Source organism: Lissotriton vulgaris, chromosome 9, assembly GCF_964263255.1.
Source record: "Lissotriton vulgaris chromosome 9, aLisVul1.2, whole genome shotgun sequence".
In the NCBI taxonomy this organism is placed as follows: domain Eukaryota; kingdom Metazoa; phylum Chordata; class Amphibia; order Caudata; family Salamandridae; genus Lissotriton; species Lissotriton vulgaris.
The window spans coordinates 979,552,419-979,574,453 of NC_141697.1; the positions used below are offsets into that span (position 1 = coordinate 979,552,419).

Below are 22,035 nucleotides of genomic sequence, written 5' to 3' on the forward strand. Positions count from 1 at the left end.
CCCCATCAGACCCCGACCTCTCTGGCGAGAACAGTTCATCACTTGTCCCATCCGAATCACTCAGAGACAACCCTGAATTACACATGACTCGCCAGGCGAGTAAATTGTCCTGAAGTTTCTCGTCCCTGCGTGTACGCTGCTTATGTGTCTCCTCGGCCAGGGATCACTCCCTGACCTCCCTAAGCCAGGCAGGCACCTCAGGAGCCCTCCGCCCCATCCAGGTAATCGCTACCCTACGTCTCGCCAGTACCAGCATGAGTTGTAATAGTTTATAGGAAAGGTTCCTTTTCTTGGGCTTGGGGACCAGAGCCAGCAGGCAGTGAAGCGGGTTCAGGTGTATTCGAAGGCCGGTGGTAGAGGTTATACATTCCACCACCTCCGTTCAGAAACTCCTGACTAATGGGCACTCCCAGGCCAAATGTAGGAACCCCGCCCCCTCCACACCACATCTGGGGCAGTTGTCCCCCCTATCTCCTGAGATACGCTTCAATGAAATTGGGGTCAGATACGTGCGATGCATGATATTGAAGTGTGTTAGTTTGAACCGCGCATTACATGATACCTTGCATGTGAGGCTCCCTACACGCTTGCGCTGCCCCTGGTCCAGAGCGGCACCGAGGTCTGCCTCCCAAGCCCCCCAGGAGGGTGGGACCGGCGGGATCGAATCCTGTCTCATCGCCGAATACAGCAAGGAAATTAATCTACGCCCTCTACCACAGGAAAGAAGGATGTTCAGGGTATGGGACATCGGGGGTGCGTCCGGGAATTGGGGCCAGGCCACTTTCACCACATCTTGGAGGCCCCGATAGTGTAAATATTGCCCCCCTCCAAGTCCAAAGGTCTCCTCAGCCTGTTCAAAGGACAGGAAGGGCTCACTGGGATAAAGATCAGCTAAGGTCTCGCAGCCTCCCGCCTGCCAGTCCCGAAAGGACATGTGCTTCTCCATGGTGACTATAGGGGCCAGAACACACACCGGCAGCTCCCTATGGATGGGGGCTCTTCGCAGTATCTTTTCCACGAACCGCTGCCAGATACCTGCCGCGTGGCATACCACATACGGTAGGGCCTCGTCAGCTCCCCGTTCCTGCATCAATGCGACCTGTAACATCCGCGCAGTTGCTCTACCGGCCAAAAGTTTAATCTCCCAGCTATCTGCATCCGCGAACCACAGTGCTGCTGGCAGTAGTTGTGCCGCATAATAGTATAGATCAAATCTCGGCGCCTCCAGGCCTCCCTCCTCCCAGCTTCGAACAACGGTATGAAGGGCAACCCTGCTACGCCGTCCCGCCTAAAGTAGAGACGTTAGCAACGTATTAAGTGTGGGGAATACCCATGGGGGAGAGGGCACAGTGAGTTCTGGAGGACGTACAGTGTCCTGGGGAGCATTACGATCTTAGCGATTGCTAGCCGTCCCATAAGGGAGAGCGGCAGGGAGTTCCAAAAGGATACCGATTGCAGTAAGGATTGAAGAATTCGATCAACATTCCGGGCCAACGATTGAGCATCTGTTGGGGCCACCAGAATTCCGAGATAACGGAACGCCTCCAGTTCCCAGCACAGCCCAAGGTCCGGCAGATCCGTTAGCGGCCCTGGACCGTATCCCGTCAAAGGGAAGATCAAGGACTTGCCACGATTAAGTTTCAGACCCGATGCCTCTCCGAAGCGGTCCAGGTCTTGCAGCCGGATGGGTAGTGATTCCCGCGGGGCCATTAAGTAAAAGAGGGTGTCATCCGCGTACAGGGAAACCACATTGCACGTGTTCCTTACCATTATACCCCACTGCGCCATTTCCGTTCGGACTCGAATTTCCAAAGGCTCTAATGCCAGGGCAAACAGGAGCGGCGAGAGGGAGCACCCCTGTTGTGTACCTCGTCCCAACTGCCACTCCTCCGATTGTGCCGCACCTAGTCTCACCCTGGCACGGGGGGCCCTATACAATATGCGGACCCATCAACGGAAGTTAGGGCCCAACCCCATCACACTGAGGACCTCTAGCAGATACCCCCAGTCAACAGTGTCAAACGCTTTAGCGAGGTCAATCGACACAAGGACCATCTGATCCTCCCGGTCGCGTACCTCGTGTTTGATGCGATTCAACCGCCGCAGATTCATGGCAATGCTGCGCACCGGGATAAACCCACATTGGTCCGGGTGGACCAGGTGGGCCATATGCGGCGCCAGCCGGGTAGCTAAGAGCTTGGTCAAAATCTTCACGTCTGTGTTTATCATGGTGATGGGGCGATACGCCTAAGGATCGCACCCATCTCCCCCCGGCTTCAGGATCATACTAATTTCGCCCTAGTTCATACTTGGTGGAAGAGCCTCACAATCAAACGCCTCAAGGTACACTTATAATAGGAGGTGGGAAAGAGTATCCCCAAATGTCTGATAGAATTCAGGGGGGAAGCCATCACTCCCCGGAGCTTTAGTCTGCGTCAGGCAGGCCATCGCCACGTGCACTTCACGCAGCGTCAGTGTTTCATCTAGTTCGTCCAGAACCACCCTGGGGCGGGACTGGAGGGCCAATCCCTGCAGATAAGGGAGGTACGTGGTCTCGGTGACCGCAGGGTCCGCGGCATATACTGTTTGTAGATGGGATTGGAGAACTCTGAGAATGCCCACTTCTGAGTGCACCACACCCCCCGTGGGTCCCCGCAGGGCCACGATCCTCTCCGGGGTGAACTCTCGCCTGAGAATCCAGGCCAACAGTCAGCCCGATTTGTCGCCTTCTCTGTGAAGACGTTGCCTATATTGGCCAAGGGTATATTTGTCTAGTCGGTCTAAGATATCATGCACACATGACCGGGCTGCCTGTTCAGCCTCCTGATGCAAGGCCTTAGGGTCCGACAACGTTGGCTGGCGCAGGAGATTATCCTCTGCCTCCTGTAGGTCTCGGAGAAGTTGCTTCCGGACCCCATAATTGAGGCCCATACATTAGCCCCATATCACCAGCTTCAGGGCGTCCCACCTGGTAGAGAAGGTGAGGTCTCCCCCCTCCCAATTTAGATCTATATAGTTGGTAAGGGTGGTCTCTACATGGTCCCTCCCCACTTGGTCCTGTAAGAGATCTGCCGGCAGCCTCCAAGATAGAGGGCGGGAGGGCTGACTCTCCCAACTCAAAACGCATGCCACTGGGGAGTGTTCAGACAAAAAGCAGGCCTGATGTGTAATCGCCAGGGAGATAGTGGCGTCTATGTTCGCAGCCAAAACCCTATCCAATCGACAATGTGTGTTATGAGTGGGGGAAAAACATGTGTACAGTTTATGTGACGGGTTGCTTAGGCTCCACACATCACTAGCCCCTAAGTTCCCCATAACCTCCAGAAGCTGCGCTGTCATACGCTGCTTTGTGCCAGCCCGTGGTGGGAACCTATCCAGTCCAGGACACAATTAAAGTCTCCGAGCCAAAGCAGGGGAGCCTCCAGGTCAGGGATGAGGACCTCCTGCAGGGTCAGGAAGAACCCAGGGTCGTCTATATTGGGAGCATTCGAATTCAATATTGAAAGATCTCTACCATCCAGTTTCGCCCGCAGGAGCAGGTACCTGCTGTCTATATCCGCCTCCACGTACTGGATGGCAAATGGGCCCCCAGGTGACACCCATATCAGACCCCCCTAGCGTATGTAGAAAAGGAGGAGTGAAACATCTGGCCCGCCACTTTTTCCCTAACTTTTGGGCACCCTCATCATCAAGGTGGGTCTACTGCAGGCATGCAATGGAAACTCCTTCCCAGTCGGAGGAAGGACAGGACCCTATGCCTCTTGGTACATGTGCCAAGTCCCCTCACATTCCAACTTAAGAACTTATATCCCATGGCTGGTGACGTGGCCCACCCGGGCCCATAGCACTATTCCCTGTGACCCCCCAACCCATATGCCTGCAACAATTCCCCCCAACATTCCCTCCCAGAACCCCAACCACCCCCCTCCCACGAGCAATATTCCTGCAACAATCAAACATGCTAATATGCCCTTCCCCTGCTGGTGCCAGGACGTACACAGCTTTCCCATGTTCCCAATCTGGCTAACCCACCCCAACAAATAAAGGAAAGAAACCCCTCCCCCCTATCTAGCTCCCAGCACTACCCGCTAATTCGACAATCATAGTTGACTCGGACTCTTAGAAGTACAACATGCGCGTCTGCCAGGACATCCGCCCCACCATAAGACCCACCCTTCTACACCAAACACCAAACACCAAACAGAGACCCGACACCAACCACCTTAAATGCATCCTTCTCAACACCCGCTCGGTTCACAAACACGCCATCAACCTTTGGAACCTACTCGACACCATTTCCCCGGACGTCGCCTTCCTAACATAAACCTGGATGAATGCCTCATCAGCTCCAGACATTGCCATAGCCATCCCGGACGGCTACAAGATCATCCGTAAGGACCGCACCAAACAAACAGGAGGAGGCATCGCCATCGTCCATAAGAACTCCATCCGCGTCTCAACCAGCTCAGAAGACAACCTCACTATCGCCGAACACCTCCACTTCCAGATCCACACCGACCCCAAGACCACACTCAGAGGCACACTCCTCTACAGACCCCCAGGACCCCGTACACAATTCATCGAAGACATCACTGACTTCATCACCCCACACGCTCTCCCCTCAGAAGAATACATTCTACTGGGAGACCTCAATTTCCATCTAGTAAAGAGCAACGACAGGAACACTACCACCCTCCTGGACAATCTCGCCAATCTCGGACTCAAACAACTTGTTAACACCCCCACCCACTACGCAGGACACACACTCGACCCTATCTTCACCTCAAGCAGGAATATCACCTTCAATCACACCACAGCTCTCCATTGGACGGACCACAGTTGCATCCACTTCATTTACAATAAGACCACGATCCACAACCACCCTCAACCAACTCTGCGAAGAAATTGGAACAAAATCACCATCGACCAGATCTCCTCTTCGCTCCTTCAAAAAACCCCTGCCTATTCGACGAACCCTAACCAAGCCGCCATCAACCTCACACAATGGATAACCCAAACTGCCGACAAACTAGCACCCCTGAAAAAACATCAAATCAAACAAGGAAGCAAGAGCGCCCCCTGGTTCAATGATGACCTTAAGAAATCCAAGAAACTTTGTCGCTCCCTTGAAAAAACTTGGAAAAAAGACCCAAACACTATCACCCAAGCCGCCTTCAAAAACGCCACACGCAAACACCACCAACTTATCCGGACAGCCGAGAAATCAGCACTGATTGACCGACTAGACAACAACGCCCACAACAGCAAGGAACTTTTCAACATCATTAAAGAATTCACCAACCCCACCGCCAGCTCCAACGACATCACCCCCTCTCAAGCCCTCTGCGACTCCCTCGCCTCATTCTTCCATGACAAAATCGCCGACATTCATTACAGCTTTGACAACCAATCCGTAAACCAGTCAACCCCTTTCACCTCCGAACCTATACCTCCTCCGAATAACCTTCTCAACTGGAGCCCAATCACCACAGAAGACACCATTCGCCTAATGAACTCCATCCACTCAGGATCCCCTAGAGACCCATGCCCTCATCACATCTTCAACAAAGCAGACTTCATTATCGCACCCCATCTCCGAGACGTCAACAACTGCTCCCTCAACTCAGGCACATTCCCAGAAAAATGGAAACACGCCGAACTCAGCGCCCTTCTAAAGAAACCCACAGCTGACCCCACCGAACTCAAAAACTACCGCCCCATCTCGCTCCTCCCATTCCCTGCCAAAGTCATTGAGAAAGCCGTCAACAATCAGCTCGCCGCCTTTCTCGAAGCCAACAAATCACTCGACTCCTCACAGTCTGGCTTCAGAGCCAAACACAGCACCGAGACCGCCCTCATCGCTGCAACAGACGCTGCAACAGACAACGGCTTCTTAGCTTCCTCCCTGTGGAATTCCTTGCCACTGCCACTAAGACTGCACGAAGATCTGTTAGCCTTTAGACAGGCTTTTAAAACTTGGCTCTTTAAACAAGCTTATCCTTAGTTAAATTTTCTTTCTTTCTGTCACATGTTATGTTTTGCTAGTCTTCCACAGCGCCATGAAGCCTACGGGCGTACGTGCGCTTAATAAATTTAATTTAACATAACATCCGAACACTACTGGATAACGGAGACACAGTCGCCCTCATCCTCCTGGACCTCTCCGCAGCCTTTGACACAGTCTGCCACAGCACCCTTATACAACGACTCAGCAACATCGGAATTCAAGGAACAGCATTGGACTGGATCATCTCGTTTCTCGCTGGAAGAACACAGAGAGTCCGCCTCCCCCCTTTTATGTCAGAAGCCACCGAAGTCATCTGCGGCGTTCCTCAAGGATCTTCTCTCAGCCCTACCCTCTTCAATGTCTACATGAGCCCCCTCGCAACCATCGCTCGCCAACACAACCTCAACATTATCTCCTACGCCGATGATACTCAGCTGATCCTTTCACTCACCAAAGACCCAATCACCGCCAAAACCAACCTACATGAAGGGATGAAAGAAGTAGCCGAGTGGATGAAGCACAGCCGTCTGAAACTAAACTCGGACAAAACGGAAGTCCTCATCCTAGGTGCATCCCCTTCCGCCTGGGACGACTCTTGGTGGCCAACGGCCCTAGGAAAAGCTCCCATACCGACGGATCACGCACGGAACCTGGGAATTATCCTGGACTCCTCTCTCTCGATGACCAGACAAGCGACGCCGTCTCATCTTCATGCTTTAACATCCTACGCATGCTCAAAAAAAAACATTTAGATGGATCCCCACCAAAACAAGAAAAACGGTCACCCACGCACTGGTCACAAGCCGTCTGGACTACGGAAACACTCTTTACACCGGCGCCACCGCAAAACTGCTGAAAAAACTCCAACGCATTCAAAACGCCTCAGCCAGACTCATACTTGACATCCCCCGCACAGACCACATTTCCGGTCACCTGAAAGACCTTCACTGGCTCCCCGTCAACAAAAGGATTACGTTCCGACTCCTCACCCACGCACACAAAGCCCTCTACGAACTTGGTCCTGACTGCCTCAACTCGCGCCTCTCCTTCTACATTCCCACCCGCCAACTGCGTTCGTCCAACCAAGCCCTCGCCGCTGTTCCGCGCATCCACAAAGCTACCATGGGGGGGGAAGATCCTTCTCCCACTTAGCGGCCATAACCTGGAATTCCCTTCCCATCCACCTCCGCCTTACCCAAAACCAACTAGCCTTCAGAAAACAGCTTAAAACCTGGATATTCGATAAGTAACACCCCCACCCCCCCCCTTCCTCAAGCGCCTTGAGACCCTCTGGGTATGTAGTGCGCTATATAAATTTTTTGACTTGACTGGACTACAAGATCAAACGTATCCAAATTACACCTCCCATTGTCCCCAACAGGATGCGACTCAGGGGATCCAGCCAACATTCACAAAATATGGCCAACCTGAGTAAGAGCAATATGTCCCTCAGGTTCGGATCTCAGACGTGGCCGGTAGTTCCCCCACCGTCTCAGGGATCGTGTCGACGGTAGGCGGGAGAGCATCCACAGCAGGTGGCAAAGTGTCTGGGACCAGCACCTCATCCTGAGGCGGATCTACCCGGGCCGCTGGACGATCCCCGGGCTCCGAGGACTCCAAGCAGAGGTCTCCGTCGTCTCCCACCGTGACTCGCCGTCTCTCTTCGTGTTCGACATCGTCAGACGAGCGCCGGCGTCTGGGTCTACGGTTCCTCGCAGGACGTGCCCCCCACGTACTCCTGGTTCCACCTCGTTCCCCCGGCGGGAGGGCATCCCCCCTGTTCTCCAGCCACTCCCATACCTCTTCAGGACCTTCAAAGAAGTGTGCCTTGCCTTGGGAAATTACCTTAAGTTTTGTGGGGTAGAGGAGCATATACTGCAGATGCAGGTCTCGTAGCTTCTGCTTAACCGCCAAAAAGGATTTCCGTTGTTCCTGAACTTTGCGAGTATAATCCGGGTACACGCTTTTGTCTCTAATTTTTGTCCTGTGACCATTGTGTAGGCAATCTAAAAAACTTCCGCCTAGGTTGTTTCTTCCACTGTGTAATCCGGGTACACGGACACCCTGGAGTTTTCAAAGGTGAGATCCGCCGATTCCCTAGCAGCCCTCAGGATACAGTCCCTGTCCCGATAGTTTAGGATTTTGGTGATGTTGGCCCGAGGCGGAGCGCCGGGCCTCGCTCGATCACAAACACCTCGGACAGTCCCTTGGGGCAAAGTGTGGTGCTAATCCAGTGTTCCAGGAAGCGCTAAGCGTTCCCCATCTCCGCGCGTTCCGGAATGCCAAGGACTCTAATGTTGCTGCGGCGGGTCCTCCCTTCGGCATCCTCCGCTCTACGCTCCAACTCCCCCGTCGAGGCAGAGAGCCGCGAGACTGCCTGTTTAAGGGACGCCACCTCCTCCTGCAGCTGGACTATATTCCCCTCCGCAGCGGTGACTTTATCCGTTACCTTACGGAGATCTGCTCTCAGGAGGTTCACATCTATGGATACTGTCTCAATCTGTCCTTCTAAGGCGTTATGGGACCCCTGTATCGCCTTCAGTAGCTCTGCCCGGGAAGGCTCGCCGCCGCCGCCGGGGACGTCACCCTCCCCATCCTGGCCAGATTGACGCGTGATGCGTTGTGAAGGGAGCTGCTGAGTGGTGTACTGCGTGATGGTGTTCGGCTGCGAGGCCCGGGCCATCTTGTCCTTGCGCATTTATAGGAGTCTATGGGGACTCCTTCCCAGACGTCCGACCAATCGGTGTGCCTCGCGACAGTCCCCGGTGATGCGGAGGGTACCCAGAAGTTCAACAGGCCGTGCGCCACCCCCCCGGCCAGACCCCACTCACCGCTATGTCTGCAGCGCAGTATATGTCCCGGGGAGAAGGCTCCGCCCGAGTTCGGTCAGCCGGGACCGTTGCAAGCGTCCAGGATAAGTCCAGAAGTTACCACGCACCCGATATCTACCCGGGAGCAAGATGAATTCCCGTCCACCATCTGGTTCCGCTGTTGGGGGCCTCCATCACGGTCCCACCGCTCCCCCAGCCGTCGTCCTCTAGATCCACCAGATACGGCCGGGGTCCTCCCCCAGCAGCCGTGCAGGTGCCTCCAAGACGTTGAGGGCTGGCCAGGCACTTCAGATGCCTCCCGAGTCCCCAAGCTCCGGTGGCATCAAGTGCTGCCCCCGCCACCACCTGCTAGGTCTGAGGCGCAGGGGCTCAGGAGCACGACAGCTCCGCCGCTCCGGCCGTCACCCTGGTCACGGCAGGCTCCCACCGCAGGCCTGAACAAACTCCGGGGTCCCGTGATGGCAAAGGGCCCTCAAAGGCAGCAGGCTCACCAAGAGGACAGAGAGGAGCCCCGGGCCCGGGACGCTCCTTCCGCTGCTCCTCCGCGCTCCGCCACAGATACAATGCTGCAATGCCTGGAGGCCCCCCGATGACAGTGGGTGCCTCCCCAGCCACACGCGACCTTCCCCCAAGCTCCAGGCAGTGGCGTCAGGATCGTAGGCCGTCTCCGCTGGTATAATTGTGGCCTCCGGCCACAAGCACGTCGCCTCGCTTTCCCCGGAGCCCGGCAATCTCAGGGGCACTAGACTGGTGGGAGGTCCCCGATGGCAGTAGGGACCCCCGCGGCCACAAGTGACTCTACACTAGGCCCGAGGCCTAGACACCAGGATTCCGGGCCGTCTGTTTCTCCGCACGTCTGCTCTCCTAAGGACCGGGGGACTCCAGTGATTCTTCAGCACCGGGGGGGCCCTGGATGACAGTGGGCACCCCTCTCTCCGCAGCTCCACCAAGCGGTAAGCCCCGATGGGTCCCAGGAGCTCCGGTCGATGCCTCCACTCCACTGCCGGCCACCGCCGCAGTCCTGTGGTCCGAACTTCAGACACTCAGGGCAGGATCCACGCCATATTAGAGGACCCGGATGGAAGCGGGTTCCTCCTCCACCCCCACGCAGTCTGGTGTTGCGGCTGCGGGGAACCTCAGCCAGCAGGCCGCGACTAGGCGGCAGCACCAGCCCAGCGTAGATTACGGCCCCGGCGAACCGCAACCTGGCCACATCTTCCAGTCAGCGGCATTCAGCTGGTCCACTCCCGGTGCCAGGGGGAGCCCAAGGCGATCAGAGCTCCTGATCTGCCGTTTTGCAGTCCGAGTACTTCAGGATCCGCCGCAAATCAGGATTAGTAAGCTCAGCCGGCCGGGAGCTGAAGAAGCTCACGTCCTGTCGGCCATGCTGCTTGGCCACGTCCCCTTTATTGTATATTCTTGAAACAGCGGCCCCTTTAAATGTTAGCCTATCATATGCATGCGCAGCTGTGGAACACGTGTTCACCCCTCTCAGCTTCTAGGCTCTGTAGAATCTTACCCCTGCCATGTCTGAATGTACTTCTACCAGCTTGGTGTTTCAGTGTTTCCTCTCCATAATAGGTGACCAGGTCCATATGTCCATCTGTGCTGGATTCTCTTCTAGGCATCTGCTAGGCATCCTCTACCCCTTTGTATATGCCCCTAAGGTCTGTCAGGAATCCTCTCTACTTGCATGTGCCCCTGAGACTGTCTAACAGTCAGGCTCTCTCTGTTCTTGACTAGTAATGGAGATTGTTATTTTCATGCCAAATGTTCTTTCTCGGTCTCATCTAGATGCTTTCTCCCCTTGACATGTATCCCATACCTATGCATCTCCCTCCCCGTACATGGGGCACCCTTATCCCTCAAGTGTCCCTTGGCTCTCTCTTCCAGGTGTTCTCTGTCTCCCTGATGCATGCCTATGGTCTTTCAACATACCTACCCGCCCCCCCAACTTCACAGTGTCCTCTCTCGCTCTTGCAGATGTTCTCCCTCCATGACAAGTACCCAGAGGCTATTCATCTGCCAATGCATGTGCTCCCTTTACTTCTTCCATGTGTTCTCGGTCCCTTACATGTGTCCCAGATATTGTTCCACCACTCTACCTGCGCCTGTGCTCCCTATCTCCCTGACAAATGTTCACGGTCTTGCTATCTCCGCATGCCTGGGGACCCCTTTATTTTCTTGGCGTTCTCGTGACCAGGTGTTCTCTCGCCCTGTCAAATGCCTAACGTTTGTTGCTCTATCTCCCCATTACTTGTGTTCTCTCTCTTTAGTTTATGTGCTCACAGTGTCTGTATCTCCCAGTGTCTGTGATTAACATGTGTCTCTCTCCCATGTGCTTGCCTCTCCCATGGACCTGTATCTCACATGGACTGTATCTCTCAGTGTCTGCGGGTTTTGTGGTTCATCGCTCTGCCTCTACAAAAACATTCCACATAATTACACTCCATAACACACAATCCCACTCCACATAACTCCAGTACACTAAATACCACAAAATTACTAACCACATATTTCCACAGCACACCATGCTACATAATTCCACAACACACCACATACATACACTCCATACCGCACGGGTAAAAGACAGTCATTTACAATTCCAATAGTTCAAACTCAAGCAAATGCGAGACTGATTGCATTGCAAATGCTTGTTGTAGGATGAATCCAAATTGAAACAAGCATTGGCATAGGCAATAGGCCTCATCTATGGAGGAGTTATTGGCTTTGCCAAAAGGTTTTAGCCATGTTGTACACCAGCGGGGTTCCTGTTCAGCATGGCTAAAAGTTAGTGGGGTAAAGGAGAGAGGTGTGGAGCGAAGTGTTGTGGATTTGCATAGAGTGGAGCAAAGTAGAGTGGGGTGGAGTCTCATGGAGTGGCGTGGAATCTAATGGAGTGGTTTAGAATGCTGTGGAGTGTCATGGTGGGAGTAGAATGTTGTAGAGTGGAAAGGCATAGAGTTGAGTATAGTGTTGGAGTATCGTAGTGAGTCGTAGAGTGGAGCGACAGTGTGTCGTGGAGTGGTGTAGAATATAGTGGAGCGAAGTAAATGGTGTTGCATATAGTAGATTGTTGTGGAGTAGAGAAAGTAGGAGTGAGTTGAGTAGGAGAGTGAATTGGCAGTGTGTTGTGGAGTAGCATAGAGTGGTGGAGTGGAGTGGCGTAGAATGGAGGACTGGGTCGCAGAGTGGAGTAAAGTGGCATGGGGTGGAATTGAGGGAGTTGAGTGGAGTAGTGGCATAGAGTGGAGCAGAGTGGCGTAGAGTTGAGTGTAGTAGAGCAGAGTTTAATGGAGTAGAGCATTATAGAGTGGAGTATTGTAGAGTAAAGTGTTGCAGAGTGTAGTAGAATGGCCTAGAGTGAGTCTGCAGTGGTGTAGAGAGCATTGGCTTTGAGTTAAGTGGTTGCAGAGTGCATTGGCATAAAGTGCAATGATGTAGAGCAGAATGGGCGCAGAATAGAGAGACCCAGAGTAGATTGCAGTGTTGTTGAGTGCAGTGGCACAGAATAGATTGTTTCAGAGTACAGTGAAATGGCAGAGTGGAGTAGTGCAGGGTGGTGTGCAGAGGTGTAGAGTGCAGCTGCGTAGAATAGAGCGCAATGGTGTGGAGTGTAATGGTGCAGAATACAGAGTAGTGGCGTAGAGTGGTGAAGAGTAGAGTGTAATGGCGCAGAGTAGTGGCATGGAGATCAGTGGCAGACAGTGCAGTCTTGCAGAGTAGAGTGTTGTACAATGTGGAGTCGAAGAATGCATTGGCGTAGTGTAAAGTGGTGCAGAGCAGAGTGAAGAGAGTAGAGGCATGCGGCACTGTGGTGCACATTAGAATCTATTTGGCATAGAGTGCAGTGACAGCGTACAATGGTGTAGCGTGTTGCAGAGTAGAGTATAGTGGCGTAGAGTGTAGATGTCCAGAGTAGTTGGCGTAGAGTGCACTGGTTTCTACTAAAGTGGTGTAGAGGGCACTGGCATAGAGTGGAGCAGAGTGCAGTGGAGCAGAGTGCAGTGGCGCTGAGTAGAGTGGTATACAGTACTGCAGAGTAGAATGAAATAGAGTGGAGGGGCACATAGTGGAGTCATGCAGAGTGGTGGGGTTTAGAGTGCAGTGTAGTGGTGCCAAGAAGAGTTGGTTGAGTGCAATGGCATAGAGTAGAGTGGTGCAGAGTAAAGAGGCATATAGTGCAGTTGTGCACAGTAGATTAGAGTGGCGTACAGTGGATTGGCGAAGACTGTAGTGGAACAGAGTACATTGACGTGCAGTAGAGTGGTGTAGAGTTCAGTGGCAGAGAGTGCAGTGCTGCAGATTGTCAGCGCATTGGCGTAGAGTGGTGCAGAGTACAGTGACAGAGTGTAATGGAAATGAGTAGAGTGGCGTAGAGTGTTGCAGAGTATCCTACAATGCAGTGGTGCAGAGTACAATGGCGTAGAGTGCATTGGTTTTGAATAAAGTGGTGTAGAGTGCATTGAATAAGTGGTGCTGGGTAGACTGCAGTGGCATATAGTGTAATAGAGTGCAGTAGCGTAGAGTGCAGTGTTGTAGACTGCAGTGGTGGAGAGGAGATTAGAATGGCTTAAAGTGGACTGGCATAGAGTGGAGCGATGCAGAGTAGAGTGGCATACCGTACATAGGTATAGAGTGCAGTAGAGTGGCAAAGAGTGCAGTGGTGCAGGGCAGAGTGGAAGAGAGTTTAGTGGCAGAGAGTACTGCAATTGCAGAGTAGAGTGGCATAGAGTGAAGTGGCGTGAAGTGGGGCACAGTAGAGTGGTGCAGGGTAAAGTGCAATGGCGTAGATTGGATTGATGTAGAGCAGACTGGCATAGAGTGCAATGGCGTACAGTGCAGTGGCATACAGTGCAGTGGCATACAGTGCGGTGGCATACAGTGCGGTGGCATACAACGCGGTGGCCAAATGCAGTGTTGCAGAGTAGACTGTTGTACAGTGCAGTGGCGTAGAGTACAGTGGTGCAGAGTAGAAGAGTGGTGTACATTGCAGTTGGTTTATAGTGCAGTGGTATGGAGTGTTCCAGAGTAGAATATCATGTCGTAGAGTGCAATTTGCAGAGCAGAACGGCGGTGAGTGCATTGGTTTTGAGTAGTGTGCACGGGTGTAGAGTGCAGTGGTGCAGAGTAGAGTGGCGAAGAGTGGAGCACAGTAAAGTGGAGTGTCGTTGAGAGAAGTGGTGTAGAGCAGATTGTTTCAAAGTGGGGTAGTGCACGGTAGAGTATAGTGGCGTAAAGTGCAGTGGGGCAGAGTAGATTGGAGTGGCGTAGAGTGTACTTGTATAGAGTGCACTGGTGCAGAGTGGAGCAGTGTAGAAGGCAGTGTCAAAGAGTAGTGTGCATTGGCATAGAGTACAGTGGTGTAGAGAAGAAAGGAGTGAAGTAGAGTGGTGCAGAGTAGTGTTTGTGGGATGGAGTGGTGCAGAGTAGGGTAAAGTGGAGTATGCATGGTGGGGTAGCGTGATGCCGTTACAGACAACACATCTTCAATTGAAATGACCATTACATTTCCACATATATACAGTTTTACTGATAAAACGATAATGTGTGGAAATGGCATCACCTAGGGTATAGATTTGTTGCTATCGCATTAAAATGTTTGTTTTCACCATACATAAGAATTACCAAAAAATTTGCTTCATCTGAGCTGCCCTATTTCCGATATATTCTAAAATATCTAATTGTTAATTTACAGACATTTAAATTGTGTTGTGTGCTAGGAAAGTAAAATAACACTATATAGCCTTCCTCAAGCGAACCCCAATTAGCCAGCATGGTGTCACACAAATGCTCTCACTTTGAAGTTAGAGGAAGAAAAGTTAACACCAAGTTCCCTGGAAGACAGAGCTTGACATCTGATCTCTTTCTTTGAATGCATATCAAATGAGACAAGATAAGAACAAGATTTAAAGGCCTGTTAACAGAAATCCAGTACTGGTGGAAGAATACAATAAATATGGTAGACAGAGGTTGCACACCTCGTGTAGGTCCTTGTGTGGGAACTTAGCACCACACGTTGGACATTTTTTGAATGGAGTCCTTTCTATGGACTCCGGGCTTGACTGCGTCGAGAAAGGCCTCCTGTTCGTCGACGTAGATCAAAGTTTTTTCTTCGATTTTGAATTCGTAACACGTCGGAATGGAAATGAAACGCGTTCGATAACAATACTGTCGAATTGGAAAGGGAATACGCGCCGATAAATCACTTTTCTCTGAAGTTGATCTGGAGCGTCTCGATCTTCATCCGAAGCCGATGGCGGAAAAAAACAATATAAGGATGGAGCCGATGCCCATGCGCACTACCAACCAAGGGAGGAGTCACCAAGATACAAAAGACTCTCTAAGAGAAAAACAAAGTGCAATCATCCGAGCCCAACACCAGATGGCGATCTATTCATAATGTACCATCTGCAGCCCATATGCCTCGAACATATGGTTTGGGCAACAGAAGGGACAAACTCAAGCGGGACAGTCTCAAGCAAATGAAGCCAGCACATAGGAAGCAAGCAACCGTGAGTTACTAATCACAAAGCCAATGATCAGCAATTAGGGAAATGCATTTTCAGGGAACCTTTGCGAATGTGCTCAAGATGTAGTTAGTAAACCAGACAACTGTGCTGCCTGGTAGGCTTCAACCTAAAAGGGAATTTTTAGATTTACCACCAGCTTTAATGTCAATGAATGTCAGTTTAGGGTTAAAACAGTCATAATTCATTAAAGTTACATATGAAGAGAAGACTACTTCTGAACCTTCAGATCACCTGATAGAATTTCTTTAACTTCGTAAAGAAGAGAGAGCAGAGGTTGGCAACACTTAATTCCATTCATTATATGTTTTGCTTTAATTATAAAATTTGCTTTAATTCATAGGCTTATACATGTGATTATCTTTTTGCAGGTAACCTGTCTGTCATGGTGAAGTTTATGGATATATCTCACGTCACTATTTTCTTGTCACGCATTCTTCTATGTTGGGATAAATGTATTTAATTGTGATTCACCAGACCACTGTGTTTTTGTGATTTACTAGTCGATTCTTTCTCTGGATTTTTTCTTTTTTGAGTTTCCAGGGGTTTGGGGTTATCACGTTTTTGGAAGCTATTGGAATGGGCACTTCTCAATATCAAATTTCAAATGTGTTTTTCCACCTTAATTATAATGCTGTGTTAAAGTTAAGTCAAAATTCTTATCATACCTTTTATTGACTCTTTCTGGGATTTTTTTTGTAATCCCAGTCAATGCTATTGCTTTTCACTTCTCTGCCTTACAGATAATGTTGATTTTCTTTTTGTATCTATGTTTTGTGGCTTATTTTGTCCTGACTAATTTGCATATAACTTCAGTCCCATGTTTTTTAGTTATTTATACTCTCTTCCCTTGGGTCACATATAACGTATAATGTCTGTTGTTTTATGGAACGCTAAGGGCTTATGTAACCCAATAAAATGGCAAAGAGTTCTTTTACATTTGTCTGAATTCAAAATTTTATATTGCACTATTGCAAGAAAAGCATCTAACTCAGAAATACACGAGTTTGTTAAAAATAAGTTTGTTTGGCCAAGCAAATTACTACCATTTCTTTTTTACAAAACTCTTTCATTGGCTACAGAAAATCAAGAAACTGACTACGACGATTGATGGAAATGCTTTGATTTGGTCTCCTGCTCAATACTAAATGTTTAAAATCCAAATTCGGTTGATGTACAATTATGGGTACACATCTCATCAAGGTTGTCCCATTTTAATATTAAACTCATAGTTGGAGAAATCTGCAATTAATTGATAAATCCAATATTGACAGCTGCTCAATCTTTAAATATGTGTATCTTATGCAAAAAGCTCAAAGAAAGGAAATTTTCTCCAGGGGTATTAGTTGACGAATTGCCGAATTTGCAATCCTGATCTGTAACAAAAAGGGTTCTGCCCATGTAATCCGCCTGGATTTTTCACTTATGATCACCTCATTTTTAGCCTTTATTACTGTGGATGAGCCTGGTAACTCACCCACAGTATTCGCACAGTAACTAGACTGCACGTGTTTACCACCAGTGTCTGCCTTTTAAGAGAAGTCTGCAGCAACGCAGCAGGGGTAAGGGTAACTTGGATGGTTACATGAGAGCACACAAGTGTGAACATATGTGAGGGCTGCACTTGTGAGATTACCATTGTCCGCAGCCCGGTAAATGCATGCAAGAAATCTGCAGGATTAGATATTAACCCGGGATAGTTCTTATACTGTCAGTGTACATTAATAAGGAATTCAGTGTGATATACGGTTTTGTTTGCAGGACAGTAAGATATACATAGGGGAAATCTGCATTAGCGCTTCAATTGCTTTGGCCTACAAAGTTCAGTAATATATCAAAATGGGGCCGAACATGTGCCACAAGATCAAGTCTACAATGTCCAAGAAGGTGTCTGTACATGTTCTGGGTTACACAGAATTATCATATTTCTCTGGTGCAGTTCAAGATCAGAGCCCAGGCTTTTTGTTAAACTGCTAGGCCAAGTTAAATACATTGTTCTCCAGCACCACCAGGAACAAAGCCCCCGCACACAGGGAGCAATTAACAGTGCTTTACACAGATCCTGAGAATGAAGGGGTGGGGAAGAAGAATCTGGATTCAAAAATTAGGTGAGACGCTGTACTAGTGATTTGAGAGCCCAAGCCCACTAAATGAAGGCGGGAGCCCAGAACACTGGAACCAAAACAGGAAGGGCTCCTCTTTGATGTTTTGGTGGCAAAAGGTCCTGGCAGTGATGTCAGTGAGAGGTGGAGCTGAGGCCCCCAGGAAAGAGGTGACCAGTGACACCTGGATGACGACATCTTGAATTGTCTCAGGATGCTGTGCAGAAGGTTTGGGACGGGAGCAGAAAGGTGATGTGGTATCCTAGGAGTGGCCAGGGGTGTTCAGCTTCTAGAAGAAATGCGTTACTTACCTGTAACAGCAGTTATCCAGTATTGGTGTCTTTCATAGATTCACATGCCTGAATCATTCCCCGTCGCCGAGACGGGAGCCTCCGGTACATAAAAAAGTAATGTCCTAAGGACATACATAGAGAATATAGGCCGAAGGGCCTCCCCTTTGGGGCCTTTCCACGTCCTTATGTAAAAAGGACCGAACTCTCATCGTTAGCCAATCAGCTCCGACCTCCCTCTAGAACCTTCCCGGGAGGAGCCTCAGTCCCTCAGATTTTCGTACGCACCCAGATAGGGTGTCGCAATGTAGACATAGAGGTACGTGAGTCCTTACCGGGGAGGCGGGAGGGGTGCATGTGAATCTATGAAAGACACCAATACTGGATAACTGCTGTTACAGGTAAGTAACGCATTTCTTATCCAGTATTTGGGTGTCTTTCATAGATTCACATGCCTGAATCAGAGTAGTTAGCAGTTATACCTGCATAGTGGTAAAGCACATTCCCACAACCAGCAGGCCTGCATAAATCACAGACAATGTGAGAGAAACATGGTAATATACAGTCATGCATATAGCAGAGATAAACAAAGACCATGAAGAATGTGCATACCTGGATGGCGGGACGAGGTAAGGCTCACCTTATTGGAAGAGATGGCGCAGCACCGCTTGTCCCACTGCAGCGTCCTTCTGCAGTTCGATGTCCAGGCAGTAGTGCCTGGAAAAGGTGTGCGGGGACTTCCAGGTCGCCGCTCGGCAGATGTCCAGGATCGTCACTCCAGCGAAGAGCGCCGCTGACGTTGACATCGCTCTGGTAGAGTGGGCAGCCACTCGGTCCGTCAAAGGCCGTCCGGCCTGATCATGGCAGAAAGCAATCGCTGAAGAAATCCAGCGGGAGATGCTCTGTTTCGTCAAGGGCAACCCCATGCGCGGGTTGCTGTAGGCTACAAAGAGTTGAGAAGACTTCCTGACGTCTTTGGTCCTGTCCAAGTAGAATTTGAGACACCTTTTAAGGTCCAAGGAATGCAGCGCCCTTTCCGCTGCTGTGGAAGGGTCCGCAAAGAACGACTGAGGACAATTGGTTCGTTCAGATGAAAGTCCGACGGCACCTTAGGAATGAATTTAGGGTTGGGCCTGAGTACCACTCGGTCGTGCCTGAATTGGAGATACGGTTCCTGAATAGACAGCGCCTGAAGTTCGCTGACCCGTCTGGCTGACGTCAGGGCTAGCAGGAGTGCCGTTTTCCAGGAAAGATGTTTGAGTGAGGCCCGGTGTATGGGCTCGAATGGGTGTTTCATGAGTTGGTTGAGCACCAAGTTCAACTGCCAGGTTGGAGGGACTTTCCGAGGCCTCGGAAAGGATCTGTAGAGCCCTTTCAGAAATTGCTTTATCAGTCGACTGGACCATAGGGAGGGTCCAGATGGGGTCCTGGTGAATCTAGAAATCGCAGCCAGATGAACCTTAATGGAGGCGTGAGCCAGCCCCGATTGAGCCAGGTGGAGGAGGTACGGTAGCAGCTGTACCGGGGTGACCCGGAGGGGGTGTAAGTCGTGTTCCGAACACCACAGGCAGAACCTCTTCCACTTCAGCGAGTAGGTCTTGTTCGTGCTGCCCGCCCTCGCTTTGGCTAGTACTGCCCTGCAGTCCTGCGGGATCTCTAGGTCTCCGAACTCTCGGTGCTCAGGAGCCAGGCCGATAAGTTGAGCGAACGGAGGTTCGGGTGGTGTACCTGGCCTCCGGACATCGTTAAGAGGTTCGGGTGTTGTTGCAGGTGAATCGGGGGCCTGATGGACAGGCGAAGCAGGTCCGAGAACCAATGTTGTCTCGGCCAGTACGGAGCAATCAGTATCAGGGTGCACGGTTCCGTCTTCATCTTCCGGAGGAGCCTCGGTATCATCGGGAACGGAGGAAAAGCGTACGCAAACACGCTGAACCAGCCGATGGAAAAAGCATTTCCCAGCGACCCCCGTTGGGGATGCCAGCTTGCGTAGCTTTGGCATTTGGCGTTCCCTGCCGTCGCGAAGAGATCGATCCTCGGGGTCCCCCATTGCGAGAAGACGTGGGCTACCGTGTCGCCGTTCAGCTCCCATTCGTGGGAGAGAGAGGTCTGTCTGCTGAGGGCGTCCGCGATAGTGTTTTCCTTCCCGGGAACGTACTCCGCTTTGAGGGAGAGCCCGTGCGCCACCAACCAGTTCCAGATTTTTTGCGATTCTCGTGAGAGAGAGAGAGATCGCGTTCCCCCTTGTTTGTTCAGGTAGTGCATCGTCGTGGTGTTGTCTGTTTTGACGAGCACCGGGAAAGTGCCGATACGTGGCAGGAAGGCCTGCAGAGCCAGATACACTGCTCTCAGTTCCAGTAGGTTGATGTGTAGTTGTTTCTCCTGGGCGTCCCATTTTCCGCTGACTCGAAGGTCCAACAGTACTGCTCCCCAGCCTTCCAGAGAGGCGTCTGTCGTGATGACCAGTGGTGCCGGTGGCAGGAGGAACTGCAAGCCGGCCGTCAGGTGCGTTCGGTTTCTCCACCACAGAAGGGCCTTTGTGATGGCCGGTGTGATCGTGATAATGTCCTCGAAGGAGCCGGAACTCTGTTTCCATTGTCTCGCCAGCGCCTCTTGCAGGGGACGCATGCGGAGCCTGCAGTGTGGTATGAGGAGAATGCATGAAGACATCATCCCTAGCAAGGAGGTGAATGTCCGTACCTTGATGCGAGGCTTCTTGGCCACCGCCGCGGCCAGGGACAGTATTTTGTTGGTCCTGTCCTCTGAGGGGAAAGCCTTCGCGCGCTTCGTGTCCAGGGTAGCCCCTAGGAAGGTGATCCTCGTTGATGGGGTAGTGCAGGATTTTTTGAGGTTGATCGTCAGACCCAGCTGTTGAAAAAGAGCGCTGCAGGCGTTGGATGAAGCCGTCGCGCCCTCCGGGGAAGGCGCCTTCACCAGCCAGTCGTCCAGGTAGGGGAACACCTGGTGACCCCTTTGCCGCAGGAATGCTGCCACTGGCGCCAAGCACTTCGTGAAGATTCGTGGCGCAGATTTGAGGCCGAATGGCAAAACCTTGAACTGGTAATGTCTGCCCGCTATTTCGAACCGTAGGTACTTCCTGTGCCTTACGAGGATGGGGATATGGTAGTAGGCGTCCTGTAAGTCCAGGGAGACCATCGAGTCTCCTCTTTCCAGTGCTCCCAGGATCTCCTGGATTGTGACCATCCGGAAGGATTGACTCCGCAGGAAGGCGTTGAGCGCCCGGAGGTCTAAGATCGGCCTCCACTTGTCCCCTTTCTGTTGGACTAGGAAGAAGTGGGAATAAAAACCCTTCCCCTTCTGGGACTTTGGGACTCTTTCGATGGCTCCTTTGACCAACATGGCGGATACTTCCTGGAGAAGGAGGTGCAGGTGTTTGTGAGCACGCTTCAGCGGAGGAGTGTTGGGAGGGGTGTTGACCAATTCGAGGGAATGTCCAAATTGAATTATTTGTAGTACCCACCGATCCGTAGTGATTTTTTGCCAATTTTGGAGGAAGTGGGTCAGTTTTCCCCCAATTCGAAAGGATTGAGACGGTGGTGGGACTGGCTGGAGTAAATGGTCACTGGCGGCCGCCAGTGCCCTTCTTGGCGGATTTGCCTCTGAAGGACGACCTCCCATAGGACGACTGTCGGGACTGTTGTTTGTGCTGGGGCTGGTTCCTGTTGCCGTAGGAATAAGACGACCGATTTTGGTAGGAACCTCTGTAGGAGTACTGACCTCTGGAGCGGCCCCCCCGAAAGGATTGGTTCCGGGACTGGAGGGAGCCCAGAGCCCTCGCCGTATCGGTGTCTTTCTTGATGGCCTGGAGTGCTTCGTCTATCTTCTCCCCAAAGAGGAATTGACCATCGAACGGCATGTCCAGCCCCTTAGATTGGACCTCCTGCCGAAAGGACGTTGCTTTGAGCCAGCCTTGGCGGCGGAGCACGGCAGCCCCGGCCAACTGGCGGAATCCCGTCATGGCTGCGTCGATGGCGCAGTCGATGATTTCTGCCGCGGAGTTTTGTCCTTCCGCTAGAAGAGCTTTCACCTCGTCCTGGACCGCGGCTGGCAGACCTTGTAGATAGGGGGCTATGTCTTCCCATAGCTGGCGGTTGTAGCGGCCAAGGAGGCCGATGGAATTCGCCACCTTGATGGTCATGGCGGACGTGGTAGAGAACCGTTTGCCTATGGTGTCCAGCTTCCTTCCTTCCTTGTCAGGGGGCGCGGACAGCGGCGAGGAGGGGTTGCGGGATTGTTTTTGGGCCGCCTGAGTCACAA

General features: G+C 51.5%; 1 protein-coding gene across 2 annotated transcripts in view; it reads right to left on the bottom strand.

The window, feature by feature from the left end:
• RAD54L2 (RAD54 like 2) overlaps positions 1-22,035 on the bottom strand; it is a 1,034,525-nt gene that overhangs the window by 78,665 nt on the left and 933,825 nt on the right. The gene's annotated exons all lie outside the window — the stretch shown is intronic.